Below are 17,060 nucleotides of genomic sequence, written 5' to 3' on the forward strand. Positions count from 1 at the left end.
ATCAGAATTAGATAACCTACTTTTGTGGTATACATGGCTGAAGCAACGTGAGCCATTTCATTTCTAGAGTTCTCCTCTATTCAATTCTTGCAACAAATCAAAGCATGAGAGGATACCTACGTGTTATCTGTTGTCACCAATATTAATTAATGGTCTCCCATATATGTTATATGCATGGCTATGCTGGCTATCTTTGAAGGTTGATTTGCCACCCACATATTTAGAGTCCGGTGTGTTCTGATAACCTGAAGGATTAACACGTGTTTGATTTGACCTTAATACGAAGCTATAATAAATTTTTCTCCAACTTAACTTACCGCCCATACTTCTAAATCTTATTTAGTTACAAGTCAACGTTACAAAATTCTGCTAGCAATTTTCCATCATTCATATAGGGATTTGGGTCAATGAAATTAAATAGCAGTTGCTGCGACATCTTTATTTAGAGAATTATATCATTTAATGATCAACGTTCAACTGCCTACTGCAACCGGCGGGCACACTTGTCTAGTTGTGCTTAAATCATCAGTAGTTGATTTGGCAGCATCGCAACGACGTGCTAGCGCTATAGCTAGATAGACAATTTAATTCGGCTTCAAACAAATATTATGTCACGTCACAGTCTAGCAAAAATGCCCCATATTTCTTTTCAAAACGAATGAGTTTTGAACTTGAGACTTATTCTATGCAAATTAGTATTTGCCCTAACATAAAATGATCATTGAGGCAGTTGCATTTTTTTTGGTCAATAGGTAACATTTTTTTACCAACACACCATATATATAAGAGTGGGGGCCCAAAAACACACAAAGCACACAACAACATTAGGACCTCCAAAACAACGACAAAAGAAAAGCCCAACCCAAAAGGTGAGCCCAACACAAAAAAAAAACACACAAAGAAATCATAAACGCCTGGATCCTCTTCTGCTACTGAAGCACCTGCAGTACTTGTTGCCAACTACAAACCAGTCCTCCTGTAAATGCCAGAGATAAGAACTCGCCAAACCCCTAAAACAAAAAAAAGAACCAAATTTTATTATCCTCTAGCAAACACCCCATAACTTGGAGCGCAACCACTAAGATAATAAAGGGAAAGTACTCCGAACATGTAGTAGTGTCGAGAGATCGAGACATAGTAGGAAAGTGGTGGTGTAAAAACCCAAGCCGGAGCTCTACGCACTTTCCAATATTGTCGTGAAACATGGCTAAACAAAATGGTTACGAATCAGAGCAATTTTAGAGTGGAGAGAGGACGAATCCAAGCAGGATAGAAAGAAAGTGATTTGAGTAGATGCATGGGGGTGGAGAGATAAGTGGGAGGAGAAGAAAGGGGAAATCGGGGAAATAAAGCTTTCTAATTCTAGGTAGAGGTTGGTTAAGTCAAAGGTGCAAGGGGGTGGAAACAAAGGGGAAAATAGGCCAGAAAGTAGAGAGCAATAAAGGAGAGAAACAGGAAGAAGAAAAAGGAAAATGGCTGCCACCGACCTTGGCCATGCTTGGGGCTGCGGCTAAATGATTTACCGAAATTTGAAGAAATTGCTCACACAAGGGAGAAAAACTCTCACACAAAGAGAAAGACTCTCACATTGGAGAGATTGCAGAGAAATCAGGTCGTATAGCCCACCCGTCATTTTCTTCAAACTTTCATACTCTTTCGCTCAATTTTTGAAACAAACATCAAAAGGCTCCAAATGATGCATGAATTGATAAGTAGTTTCTTTCATGTTTTTAAGATTTTTGTGCGTTTAAGTTGGGGTAAATCTTGGTGGGTACATGTGAATATTACATTTGAGTTTGGTTGCACCTTACTAAACTCAATTATTCAGTGAGGTTCATGTAACACACAAAGTTTCTATTCAATGTTTGGCTATCGGTAAACTTTCACTGAATACTAGGGCTTCGTATTTTGCATACACTTGCAAGGTGTGTTTGTTTGGCATCACTAGTCTTCACTAGACTGGATTAGACTAATGATTAGTGAAGTCCTATGTTTGTTGCAAAGAGGGACTAAGTTTAACAGGACTCGTGAGGACTAGCGTGGACTAGCACCTTCACTAGAAGGTCTTAGCCAATCCCCTAAAAAATGAAAGGATTGTTAGTCTTGTCTTCTCCTTCGTTTGCCAGCAGCAACCTCTCTTTCATTCTTTTTCGTTCTCTATCTTCTCTTTGCACCAGCAGCCTTATCCACCCCAATCATCTTCTCCGATAGTGGTGGGCAGTTGTTCAATTCCCCGCCGCTTCTCTGTCTTCTCCTTGCACCTACAGCCCCACCCACCCCACTCTTCTTCGTCATCTGGGAAATTAGGGATTCATCTCGCAAAGTTTGGGGGTCTGAGTTGTTATTTAAACTTGATTATATTTGATCAGTTTATTGACTATGATATATATAACATATTTTTCTTCATTAATTTTGAAATGTTAATTAATTTGAGCATCTGGGTTGTCCAAAATAAGTGTGATCTGGGAAACTAAATCTTTATCTTGGTAGGAAATGAAATACGATGGTGGTTCATGCAATCCTTGCTGCTTATGAATATTTTCTGGGATTTTCAATTGCGAAGTGCGAAGCTTATCTGCCTATATGGTGTTTGAAGAAATGCCCAACTAAAATCAAATTTGATTGGTGATTCAACTGATTTGGGGATGTTACTCATTACCTCTATTGCTTCAATTCTTTTTTTTTTTTGAAAAATTATTACATTATTTTCTCTGTGATTTTGGTTCTCACATTTAAGAATTCCAATTTTAGTGGTCTTATTGAACAACTTGCTGGTTTGGTATCTTTTGCAACCAAAGAAGTTAAATACTTTGTTCATAGTTGCAACATTTTCTTGGGGTTAATTCTCTACATAGAGTCAGAACTCATTCTTTTGAAAGTCAGATTAGTTCTTTGTTGCATGTTGAGATGAAATGAACAATTGGAAAACAAACTCTTTGACAATATAGCAAAAATATGCTCGGACCATCAATTTGAATAATTGATTGAATGGATGGTTGTTTGTGAAGTTCCTGTGTTATGATAAGTAAAAATATAAAAGGAATGTACAACGCCAACTACTATTCATCGATGGTAGTTGGTGTAACATCCCACATCACCCAGGGGAGTGGATCATGTAAGCCTTATATGTATATTCCCATTTCTACCTAGAACGAGGCCTTTTGGGAGCTCACTGGCTTCAAAGTTTGTCGGAACTCCGAATTTAAGTGAGTACGTGCGAGAGCAATCCCAGGATGGATGACCCACTAGGCAGTTATCTTGTGAGTTTCTAGAAACAAAATCGTGAGGGCGTGGTTAGGGCCTAAAGCAGACAATATCGTGTTATGGTGGAGTCGAGCCCATGATGTGGTGGTGCTCAGGCTAGGATGTGACAATTTGGTATCAGAGCCAATCCCTAGCCTGATGTGTGCTGATGAGGATGTTGGATCCCTAAGAGGGGTGGATTGTAGCATCCCACATCATCCAGGGGAGTGGATCCTGTAAGCCTTATATGTATATTCCCATCTCTACCTAGCACGAGGCCTTTTGGGAGCTCACTGGCTTCGAAGTTCCTTGGTACTCCGAAGTTAAGCGAGTTTGTGCGAGAGCAATCCCAGGATGGGTGACCCACTGGGCAGTTATCATGTGAGTTCCCAAAAACAAAACCGTGAAGGCGTGGTAGGGGCCCAAAGCGAACAATATCATGCTACGGTGGAGTTAAGCTTGGGATGTGGTGGGGGTTCAAGCTGGGATGTGACAGTTGGGGTCTTATCACAATATTAATCATCTTTAATATGAAATGTTTCATAAAATTTGTTCAAAGTTGAGGTGTACAAAATATATATCACATAAAACTTGATTTCCGCACACTCTTTTCTACTTTAACACACTTTTTTTTTTTTTTTAATCGGCTAATGTTAGGGAGATTAAATTTGTAAATAAAATTTTATAAATCAAAAGATGTGGAAGTTGATGATTAATTGAATTATTACTTTAGCATTGATAAACGTGCTCATTCCTATTGGTGACAAATCATTTAGTTTACCAATTTTGTCTACAAATTTAGTCTTCCTAACATTACCCTTTTAGATTTTGTATCTAATAAATTCAAGGAGAATTAAAGAACGAAAATAAGCAAGAGTTCAAGGAATGATAATAAACAAGGGTGTTTAGGAGTAAAATAATGCACAAATTATTTCTCATATTACACATGTCTATTGGGCTTCTATTACACAGGTCTATTGGGCTACTATAACACATGTCTATTGGCTTCTAAGTATGCAAGTTTTGGGAGTTTAGGAGTATAAGAACCCAAATCTTTTAAAAAACCTAAATCTTTTAAAAAGTAATTCAATTGTTGACAGTAGGTATTGCCAATATTCCTATTACTTTAGCCACCTGAGAGAAACAGGTATAAGGTTTTACCAAAAAGCCTCAATAGTATGTGTGTCTACCATTACTTATAAAGCACTATATTGGCTCGTCCTCTAGCCGATGTGGGACTCAAACGTGGCCTCTAATCTCAACCACCAAACTCCAACAATCATAACTTGCAATCCTAATGCGCTTCGGATACTTACGAGGTACTCAATAGAATAGAGTTTTTAACTGTTGAATTCTAAATCAAAGATACGATGAGGGAATTGTTAGTGGTATTCTTAAAATCTCATTTTGCATTTCAAACTTTCTTTAATTAGTAAGAAAAATACATTTTTGAAGAGTATAGAATAAAATTTTTGAAGTGCTTATAACAGTTCTCATCTAAAAATTAAAAAATTCAAAAAATTATATATTCTGGAACATTGTAGAACTTTCGTGCAGTTAAACCACTTATCAGCATTGTGATTCTTGAGATGACTCATGGCAAGCCACATATTTTATTCTAGCATATAACTATCCCTTGGCGCCAAAACACATATCTTCCTCACCGAAACACCGAAAACCCACTACACAAAACCTTTTAAATTCCAACAGGAAATCAAGAACAAAGAAGGTAAGAAAATCCCAATCCCATTGATGGCGGTAGAGAAACAGTATTAGCTTCTCAAGTCCATGAAGCTCAGCGACTTCTGCTGCTTCTACCACTCAGGTGCCAAGGCCTGCCGCGTAATCCGCGTCTTTACCATCATGCGGGAATGGTATTTAGAAAAAGGGGATGATGGGGTGGTTGATGTGAAGGCGGTTGGGGAGACGAGGAGGCTGATGGACTTAAGGGGTTTGCTTTGTTTCGGTAGTTGAGGCTGTCGGTCATGCCGGTTTTGTGTTAGGATCAAATTCTCAGCTCCTTGCTCAGACCTACAGGTAGCTAGCAACAATGGAATAGTGTATGTAAGTGTGGAGAGGAAGACTAGAGAGAGAGAGAGAGCTGAGCTCCTTGCTCAAACCTTCAACTAGCTAACAAATATAGAAAATAAATTTTAATAAAAGTACACTTTAAGGGATTAAATTGAGTATGCAATTTTTTAAATTCTAATCTTTTGCAAGGACTATACTTTAATTAAATGCTTACTGTTCCCTTAAGCCGTGATTAAGATAATCACAATCCTATCATTACCATCTCCTTCTAAATCAACCTTGTCCTCAAGGTTAGGACTCAAAGCTGGAACTGTTGCGAGTTATATATTTATATATTAGTTGAAGTGTAAATAGTAGTATATTGTCCCACCTTGATGAAGTGCATATGTAATACCAATTATAACTCCTATATATACTCCACTTTGGAGATTAATGAATATACAAGAAATTCTCAAATATTCTCATATATATTTTTGGCATTTTACCATGTTTAATTCAACTTGGTATCAAAGCAGTCCGCTTTTGGTGACCTGTGTGCTTAATTTTGTGCCCACTTTTCTTGGTATCGTACCAAAAAAAAAGAAAGAAAAGGTGAACAATACCGTGCTAGAGTCCAAGAATGGTGCCGTGCTACAATACATTGCTACAGTGTCGTGAACAGTGCAGTGCTGCAGTCTCGGAATAGTTATTTTGCTACAACATTTTGGTAAATTATCTTAATTCTGTTGTGTATCTTTTGTGCCTTTATTGTTCGTGTTTTAGTTAAATGGCTCAATATAATCATAGTGTTGTTATGCATCTTGGTGGAACAAATATATGGATAATTGATACTGAGGCCACTGATCATGTGACTAGTGACCCAAGAGTGTTTGATGAGTTAGGTGACTATGCTCGTGATCTGTATATTACTAGTGCAAATGGAGCATCTTCCCTTGTGAATGTTGAAGGCACTATCTCTCTTACTTCAACCTTATCACTAGTCCATGCTTTACTTGTTCCTAATGTGAAGTGCAATTTTTTCTCGGTAGGAAAACTACTTGATACGTTATATTGTTCCGCTCACTTCTACCCCACGTATTGTTATTTTCAAGACATTCAAACTAAGAAGATAATTGGTCATGGTAAAAAGGGTTTGTACATCATGACTATGGAGGATCCTATTGATTTAGGTTCAAATAATAATCAAGTTCTAAGTGCTAAAGTGGATGACAAACATCAAATTTGGTTGTGGCATCGACGTTTGGAACATCCATCATTCAATTATATGAAGCATCTATTTCCTTCTTTGTTTCGCACTTGTAGTGATTCAGAGTTCAAGTGTGAAACATGTGTCATGACTAAGAGTCATCATGCTTCCTTTCCCATAAGTGATTCTAAAGCTACTTTGTCATTTGATTTGATACATTTTGATATGTGGGGCCCAACGAAGGTTATTTCTAATGGATTTCGTTGGTTTTTACCTTTATTGATGACTGTACTCCATTAACTTGGGTGTTCTTGATGAAGAATAAGAGTGATGTCCCTTTACTTCTTCAAGAATTTTGTGCAATGGTGTCTACTCAGTTTTAGACCAATTTTAAGGTCTTTAGGTATGATAATGAAGAAGAATATGTGAATCACACTTTGGCATGCTTTTCTCGCGATCATGGTATTATTCACCAGACGACTACTTCATTTACACCCCAACAAAATTGTGGGTCTAAATGGAAGAATCGTTAAATAATGGAGGTTGCTCGCTCCTTGATGTTGGATAAATATGTTCCTCATCATTTGTGGGGTCATGCTGTTTTGGCTGCTGTGTGCTTGATAAGTCGTGTTCCAAGTAGGGTTCTTGATTTTCAGACACCGTTTGATGTGCTACAAAACATATTTCTCCTATTTTTGTATCCAAACTTCCTCCGAAGGTGTTTGGGTGAGTGGCTTTTGTGCATGTCTACTCTCATCAGCAAAGTAAACATGACGCATGTGCTCTTCGATGTGTATTTATTGGATATGCTAACAATCAGAAAAGTTATAAATGTTATCATCATTCGACTCAGAAAAAAAAAAATTACCATCGATCTCACCTTCCACGAAGAAGTTCCGTATTTTGTGAAGCCCTCTTCCGACTCCTCACTTCAGAGGTAGAGGGGTAGTGAAGTATATATTTGAATAAATGGTATTTATGATGTGTTGCAGGCAGAGTTGGGGATGAAACTTGTTACTAACCAGTCGGCTATAGATGGCAATTGTCAACTGTCACTCCCGAGACTATTTCTATTGACAACTCGTCGAATGTGTCCAAAGAGTTGCCTATTGTTGGTATGTCTGATGAATTGCCTTTTGATGACCAGTTGCCTGCTGCTGGTATGACTAACGAGTTGCTTGTTGATTGTTCGTCTAGTGATGATTGTTCTAATGGTTTGATACAAGATGGTGACACACGAGGTAAATTCTGATGATTCTTGTACTTATCAGTTGCCTTGAGTTAATCGCAATGTTCTAAAAAACGGCCTATGCGCTAGGCGGTGGTGACCCGATGCATTTTCTTGCAAATCGGTTGGAAAAATCGGTTGGGGTCTAGGTGGCCACCTAGGCGGGCAAGGCGGCTCTAGACGGCGCCTAGACGGGCTAGGCGGTGCTAGGAGGCTAGGAGGTTTTTTTTTGTTTTTTTTGTTTGTTTTTTTGAAATTAAAAAAAAAAATCCCATCTACATTACTATATTTCCTTAATTTTTTTTTCCCTATTTTGCATTTTGTGTGGTTTAAAATTGGGAACTTATTGTACATGTGTCATCCTACAATACTCCTCACTATGGTTCTATGACATATATGCTTAATGTGTTTTTAAAATTTGGACTTGGTGGATAATCTTTTTGCATTTTATTATTCTTTTATTATTTTATCCATGAATTTCATACAAGTTTAATTTTTTGTAATTGTCAATATGCACTAATTTACAAGATATATAAGAAGTTTACCTAAATCTGCTTAGGTGCCCACCTAGACCCCGCCTAACCGCCTAGGCGCTAGGCGCCAGCTCGCCTCTCAACTAGCGCCTAGCGTTTTTTAGAACCTTGGTTAATCATGGAAAACCTAAAGTATAATATGAGCCTGATATGCATGCCAAAGCCAAGTATCCTATCAACAACTATCTGTCTACTCATCTTTATCCAAACCATATGCATCTTACATAAGTCAGCTATCTAGTGTATCAGTTCCAATAAAATTGCAAGATATTTTGTCTTGACCCTAAGTGGGTTAATGCCATGAATGTTGAGATGGAAGCTTTGGAAAAGAATTCCACTTGAGATTGCAAACCTGTTGATACTTCGATTGAGAGAATCATCGTTTGTGCTTATTTTCGGATCAAGTTCCTACTCGTAAGGAACGGTATTGTGAGGAGATTAATTTATTTGTCTCATACTCGCCTTAACATTGCTTATGTAGTTAGTGTGGTAAGTCAATTTATGCACTCACCTAGTGAAGCACATATGGATGCAGTAATCCATATTTTAAGGTACTTGATGGCTCCTGGTAGAGGCTTGATTTTCTCCAAGAATGGATATTAAGATGCAGATTGGGCAGGTTCAATCACTGACCAGTGATCTCCATTTGGATATTTTACTTTTGTGGGTGGTAATCTAGTTACTTGGATAAGCAAGAAACAAAAAGGGGTGGCTAGGTTAAGTGTCGAAGCTGAGTTTCGTGGTATGTCTCATGGTGTATATGAGTTGTTGCGGTTGAAAAAATTGTTGAGAGATCTTGGATTTAAACCCAAAGGTGATATGAAACTTCATTGTGATAACATGGCTATTATTGAGATTGCTCATAATCCAGTGCAACATGATCGAACAAAACATGTGGAGATTGATCGACATTTCATCAAGGAAAAATTGAATGTTGGAATTATTAATTTTCCCTTTGTGGGATCTCAAGATCAACTTGTTGATGTGCTTACTAAGGCTGTGTCTAATAGTGTGTTTTCCAACTTGCTTGACAAGTTGGGCATGTGTGACATAGATGGCCGATCAATTATTATTGTGACGTACTTCATCGGCCGCTGGCACATTGAGGATCGAGCTAGGTCTCAGGCTATTCGTAACATTGTCATTTCAATACAGACGAGTAACCATGAAATTTTTTTGAAACTCTTAGGCTACTGTTTAGAGGTCCCTGTACCAGTTCTGGTACATGAATACGTAGCAAAAGTTCTCAACTCTGATGGAAGTTTTGGAGGTGCTAATGAAGATCAAATCTTACTACCATGGAACATTAGATTGCGTATTGCAAAGTAGCTTGCCCTTGCAGTTATCTCCATATCGCCTTTCCCGGACCCATCATTCATAGAAATCTATCACCCAAATGTATTTTCTTGGACGATAACTATGTTCCCAAACTCTACAGCTTCTCACTCTCCGTAATCATTCCTCAAATCGAATAAGATATTGAAAATTCTATGAGAGGGACAGATGGGTACCGTGACCCTGACTATCGGCTGTTTAATCTCATTTCCGAAGAAAAAAAAAAATTAATTTTTCTAGCTTTGGTGTGCTTTTACTTGTTTTCCTGACCGGACGACAAGCTGTGAAATTTTGTCAGGTGAAAGGAAGAGAATATTTGATTCCATATGTTCTTGAATGTCGTCATCAAACCAAGGCAATTGGCGATCCGAAAATTCTTGAGGAGGTGGGGGAAAATCAGGTCATACGATTGCAGTGGCATTATTTTCTAGACCTCGCATTTTTATGCATTTGAGATAAAATTGAAGATTGCCCACGTATTGGGGATGTGGTTAGAGAACTCGTTCAAATTGAAAAGTTAGTTTTGCCCAGCTAGCTTTAATCCACTACTTTCATCGGGATTTAAAACCCACATGTATTTTCTTGGACCATGATTATGTTTCCAAACTATGTAACTTCTCACTCTCCATAAAAAATCCTCCTATGAAATCACATGTTAATGATGATGAGGTGAATAAAATTTGGGTACCTTGGTTCTTCCTACATGAAATTTGGTTACATTACAGAAAAAACTGGTGTGCTCTTGCTTGTATTCTTGATGAGACAAAAAGCTCTGAATATTAATCAAGAAGAAGGATGTAGAGAAAGGTGAAAATAGTGTTGTATTCAACATCAAACTATTACAAGGATTTTATACACTGGAGGGATTAATTCCTGATCCTGGAATTGAGCCTATACAAGTAATTACATTCCTACAATTAAGGGATTACACAAAGGTTAAGGGATCATATAAAAGTCGGCATATCTCAATCCCTAATTATATGTTAATCATCATTTGTTTTCTTAGCACTCCCCCTCAAGTTGGAATATATATATATGATTCCCAACTTGCTAAGTAGAGTTGAAAACTATGACATACCAAGTGGCTTAGTGAATATGTCAGCAGGTTGTCATTGAGTCAACACATGAGCAGTTTTGACTGTTCCATTTTGGGCTTTCTCTCGAATAAGATGGCAGTCAATTTCAATGTGTTTGGTTCGTTCATGGAAAATAAGATTTGATGCAATGTGGAGAACGGCCTGGCTATCACAGTATAGCATTGCAGGTTGTGGGTGTGAGATATCCAAGTCTCGTAGGATGGCTCTCAGCCAAGTGATTTCACAACAAGTTGTAGCCATGGATCTATATTCGACTTCTGCGCTTGATCGAGATACAGTAGCTTGCTTCTTGGTTTTCCAAGAGACTACTGAGTGCCCGAGGAATATGCAATACCCAATGACAGAACGTCGAGTGTTTGAGCACCTAGCCCAATCTGCATCACAAAAAGCTTTCAATTGAATGGAGCTATTTGCAAGAAGAAATAAGCCTTGTCTTGGAGCTTGTTTAAGATAGCGTAGAACATGGGACGTTGCTTCCATGTGCGGTGTCTTCGGCTTGTCCATGAACTGACTTAATATATGAACTGGATATACTAAATCAGGTCATGTAATGGTTAAATAAATCAATCGACCCACAAGTCGTCAGTATGTGGAGGGATTTGGAATGCACTCTCCTTCGTCTTTGTTGAGAGAGAAGTTTTGCTCCATCGGACATGATGTAGGTTTAGCTCCAAAATATCCGACATCTTCAAGAATCTTCGGTTTGTATTTTCTTTGTGAAATGGTATTGCCTTTGTTTGACCTCGCTACCTCGATCCCCAAGAAGTATTTTAATTGTCCCATGTCCTTTTAACTTGAATTGCTACTTCAGTAAAGATTTTGTGACCTCGATTGCTTCCAAATAATTCCCTGATATAATAATGTCATCCACATAAACTAATATGATGATGATCAAATTACCTCGGGTGAGAACAAATAACGAATAGTCGGCCTTGGATTGTTGGAAACCCAAGTTTTTGAGTGCAACCGAAAGCTTAATGAACCATTGCCTTGACAATTGCTTAAGGCCATACAATGACTTGCGCAGTTTGCAAACACGGGTCTCCTTCTTTCGTAAAAACCCCGGGTGGAAGAGTCATATAAATGTCCTCATCAAGGTCTCCATGTAAGAAAGCACGTTATTGACATCAAGTTGGTGGAGATGCCAACGTTGTGCATCAGCCATAGCAAGAAAAAGACGAACCGTAACAAGTTTGGCGACCGGAGCAAAGGATTCTTTGTAATCTAAGCCTTCAACTTGATTGTACCCTTTGGCCACTAGATGTGCCTTATAACGTTCCACTGTACCATCGGTTTAAATTTGACTTTGTAGACCCACTTACAACCGACATGTTTCTTGCCAGGAGGTAATTGTTGAAGTGTCCAGGTGCGGTTGGCTTCAAAGGCATCGATTTCTTGACATATGGCAATTTTCCAGTGATGGTGTTGCATAGCCTATGAAAAAAAATGAGGTTCTACTTCCATGGATATGGTCGTGGTGAATGCATGATGGTGAGATGATAACTTGTCATGTGAAACTACATTAGCTAAAGGATAAAGATTACCTGATGTGAAGACCGAAGCTGAGGGTGATGACTGGGAGGGGCGAGAAGGAAGAGGAGCCTCGATGTGTTAATCCTTGAAGTGAGGAGGTGGCTGTGTGGAGCGTGTTAGGCGCGAGTTTGTCAGAACATTGTTGGGGCCTCATGTCATAACTGGAGTGTGTTGCAAGTGGTGGTGGTGACATTGGTGGCGAAGGTTCAGTGGCATTTAGTGGTGCTAAGTTGGGCTTATTTGGTGGAGTTCTAGTCGTGGCAGGTGGTGGTTCTAGACTTGGTTCAGTTGAAATGGTGTTTGCTAGGATAATGGGTGTGTCTGATGAAGAGTGAGGGTAGGGAAAAATATGCTAGCAAAAGGTCACGTCTCAAGAAACAAATATTTTTCCAATTTGGAGATCATAAAGACGATGCGATTTTTGCCTATAAGGGTATCCAAGGAATATGCATTGGGAGACACGAGCATCAAATTTGGTGAGTCGTTTATCATATATGGAAGCAAAACATAGACAACCGAAAACCCGTAAGTGATCATAGGCTAGTCGTTTTTGGTAAAGAAGCTTATACGGTGCTTTCCTTTAGAGCAATGGTGTAGGTGTGCGGTTGATAAGATATGTGGTTGTCAAGATAGCATCCCTCCAAAAATGTTTAGGTAGATGAGCTTGGAAATGAAGTGCTCTAGCCGTGTTAACCAAGTGACGGTGTTTTCTCTCGACAACTCCACTTTGTTGGGGAGTTCCAACTCAACTAGTTTGGTGAATGATTCCTTTATCAGAATAATATTGGGTCATGGTGAATTCAAGTCCGTTTTCATTGAGAATGATTTTGATTTTTGTTGAGAATTAGGTTTCCACAAGGTTTACAAAACTGGTAAGGTGGTGGTGTGTATTGGATTTGTGGTGCATTAGATAAACCCAAGTGCATCGAGTGAAGTCATCGATGATAGTAAGAAAATAACGTGCTCCGTTATGTGTAGGGACACGATAACCACCCCAAATATCAACATGGATCATTTCAAAGGGTGCATGTGTATGTATGGAGCTTCTGGTGGATAGTGAGCGGGTATGTTTAGCTAAAGGGCAAACTAAACAATCATTAATTTCAGAAAACTGAATGTCTTTTACATATGCATGCATTAATAAAAAATGTTTATTGGAAAGATGCCCAAGGCGTTCATGCCAAAGGCAGGAAATAGCGGTCGCGTCGACAAAATTGCAGATAGCCTCCTCAGTAACAATGTCGAGATAGTGGAGTCTATTGAATGGTAATCTTGTCTTCAGCCCATGACAAGTGACCCAACCCAAAGCCTATTATGCAAATGCTAGAAAATTCTAGCAATCTATGTCGGTAATATAGATGGAAAATTCCAGCAATTTCAGTCGGTTATCATCTAAAATATCCAAGTTAAAGAAAGATCTAGAGGCAGCAAATCATGTGGTCATTGCTGCAATGCCCAAGTCGGTGGGCAAAGTGAGCCGGCAAAATGCATGCCTATAAATTTAGGGGTGTGTGTGTGTTGCCATGTAGCAAGAAGTGAGAGCAAGTAAGAGAGCAAGAAGTGAGAAAATGAGTGAAGAAGTGTGAGAATGTTTGAGTGTTTCCTCTTGTACTAAGATTGTGTGAGAATAAAAAAATTTATATAACACGTTGAGTGTTCTTTCTTTGTCTTGCCTATCAAATTCCGCTGCATTACATTCTCATTTGTGAGATAAACATCTCCAAAGTAGCGAAGCATTTTTAAACCCCAAAAAAGTGGTACCAGAGCTATGGCTAGCAACACTATGGCAGCCTTCCAAGTTCCAATGCTCGACAACAACAACTTCGATAATTGGAGTATCAAAATGAAGGCCCTTTTGGGTGCACACGATGTCTGGGAAGTCATGGAGAAAGGCTACACTGAGCCAGAAGATGAAGCTACTCTGTCTCAACCCCAAAAGGAGAATTTGAAAGATTCAAGAAAGAGAGACAAGAAGGCTCTCTACCTCATCTACCAAGCATTAGATGACAATGGCTTTGAGAAGGTCTCGAGTGCAACCTCTGCCAAGCAAGCGTGGGAGAAGCTTCAAACCTCTTACAAAGGAGCCGAACAAGTGAAAAAGGTTCGTCTTCAAGTATTAAGAGGTGAGTTCGAATCTCTACAAATGAAAGGGTTTGAATCAATCTCTGATTATTTCTCAAGGGTAAGGAAACGAAGAAAAGTTAGAAGATGTTAGAATTATGGAGAAGATACTACGCTCGTTGGACCCTAAGTTCGAGCACATTGTCATGACGATTGAAGAAACTAAAACCTTGGAAGAAATTAGTATAGAGCAATTAATGGGTTCGCTACAAGCATATGAAAAGAAACATAAGAAGAGGCAAGTGAATGATGAGTAGCTCCTTAAGACGCATGTTCAGCCAAAGAAGAAAGAAGAAAGCTTCGACAATGAGAGAAGCCGAAACGGAAGAAGTCGTGGCCGAGGTCGCGAACGTGGACATGGGCGTGGATGTGGTTGGAACTTAAACAACCATAGCAACTACGAAAGAGGTGCAAGCTCAACAAAAGGTCACGGAAAAGGATGCTTAAACTCGAGGTATGAAAAATCTCAAATTTAATGTTATAATTGTTAAAAGTTTGGGCATTATGCTTGGGAATGTAGAGCTCCAAACAACAGACTTGTTGAGAAGGTCAATTATGTGAAAGAAGAGAAAGAAGAGAATGGCGTTGTGCTACTAGCATGCAAGAACAATGATGGAGACCAAGACTATACATGGTACCTTGATACCGGCGCTAGCAACCACATGTGCGGAAGAATAAGCATCTTCGTAAAGCTCAATGAATCAGTGAGTGGCAACGTTTCTTTTGGAGACGAATCCAAAATACCTGTAAAAGGAAAAGGTAACATCCTTATTCCCCTGGAAAATGGTGGTCACCAATTAATTTCAAATGTCTACTACGTGCCCAATATGAAAAGCAACATTTTGAGTTTGGGTCAACTTTTAGAAAAAGGTTATGATTTTCATACAAAAAATTATATCCTTTTTCTTAGAGATGACAACGGAAGATTAATTGCCAAGGCGAAAATGTCAAAGAATAGGATGTTTCCCATGGACATTCAAAACGATGTTGCAAAGTGTCTCAAGATATGTTACAAAGACATATCTTGGCTTTGGCATCTTCGTTTTGGGCATCTTAACTTTGGGGGACTGGAGTTATTATCTAAGAAGGAGATGGTGAGAGGCTTACCATGTATCAACCACCTTGATCAAGTTTGCAAAGGATGTTTACTTGGGAAATAGTTCAGGAAAAGCTTTCCAAAGGAGTCGACCACAAGAGCCTAGAAGCCACTCGAGCTCATTCATACTGATGTGTGCGGTCCAATAAAACCAAGCTCTTTGGGTAAAAATAATTATTTCCTTCTTTTCATTGATGATTTTTCAAGAAAAACCTGGGTGTATTTCTTGAAGCAGAAATCGGAAGTCTTTGGAGCATTCAACAAGTTCAAAGCCGCTGTAGAAATGAGAGTGGTTGCAAAATCAAAGCCATGAAATCTGATCGAGGAGGAGAATTCACTTCGAAGGAATTTCAAGAGTTTTGTGAAGCAAATGGAATTCGTCGACCTTTGACAGTTCCAAGATCCCCTCAACAAAATGGTGTGGCAGAAAGAAAAAATCGAACCATCCTCAACATGGCTCGAAGCATGATCAAAAGCAAGAAATTGCCTAAGGGATTGTGGGCAAAAGCTATAACATATGCTGTCTACTTATCCAATCGGTCTCCAACAAGGAGTGTGTGGGGGAAAAAATCCGCAAGAAGCATGGAGTGGAAGAAAACCAGGTATTTCTCATCTAAGAGTTTTTGGAAGCATAGCCCATGTACATGTACTAGACGAGAGGAGAACCAAACTCGACGACAAAAGTGAGAAGTTCATCTTCATCAGTTATGACACAAATTCAAAAGGATATAAGTTGTATAATCCGAACAATGGGAAGACGGTGATCAGTCGAGACATGACGTTCGATGAAGAAGGAGAATGGGATTTTGGCTCACATGCAGGTGATCTTCACTTCTTTCCTCAATTTGAAGAAGAGGATGAACAAGGGATGATACAGCAAGCAATAGAGGTTCAATAAGAATCCACTACTCCACCTGCTTCACCAACATTAACCAATCATGGTAATTCACCAGCATCAGCAATGTCAAGTGGGAGCCTAAATGAAAGAGAAGTACCACGCACAAGAAGTATACGAGATCTCTATGAGGTAGCTGAAAGACTTGATAATCCTACACTTTTCTGTCTCTTTGCTGATTGTGCACCAGTTAACTTCCAAGAAACAGTGCAAGATACTAAGTGGAGGAAAACAATGGATGAAGAAATTGAAGCAATCCAGAATAATGATACATGGGAACTCGCTATTCTTCCGAAAGGACACAAAGCCATCGGAATCAAATGGGTGTACAAGACAAAGAAGAATGCCAACGGAGAGGTCAAAAGATACAAGGCAAGACTAGTGGCGAAGGGCTATAGTTAAAGAGCCGGAATTAACTATGATTAGGTAGTTGCACCCGTTGCTCGGTTGGAAACTATACAATTACTAATTTCTTTGGCAGCTCAAAACAGTTGGACGATTCAAAAAATGGATGTGTAGTCCGCTTCCTAAATGGAGTCCTTGAAGAAGAAGTTTACATTCAGCAACCGTCAGGCTATGAAATCAAAGGGCATGAAGACAAAGTTCTGAAGCTGAAAAAGCCCTTTATGGGTTAAAACAAGCACCAAGAGCATAGAATAGTCGCATCGACAAGTACTTGTAGGAGAACAACTTCACCAAGTGCCCCCATGAACATGCTCTCTATGTCAAAGTTAAAGATGGAGATGTTTTGATTGTGTGTTT

General features: G+C 39.0%; 1 pseudogene; it reads left to right on the top strand.

Moving 5' to 3' along the window:
- Nucleotides 1–9,061: 9,061 nt before the first annotated feature.
- LOC148696913 (non-functional pseudokinase ZRK2-like) lies at nucleotides 9,062–10,091 on the top strand (annotated as a pseudogene).
- Nucleotides 10,092–17,060: the final 6,969 nt, after the last annotated feature.

This window comes from Pyrus communis, chromosome 5 (assembly GCF_041283825.1).
Source record: "Pyrus communis isolate YQ-2024b chromosome 5, ASM4128382v1, whole genome shotgun sequence".
Classification (NCBI taxonomy): Eukaryota; Viridiplantae; Streptophyta; class Magnoliopsida; order Rosales; family Rosaceae; genus Pyrus; species Pyrus communis.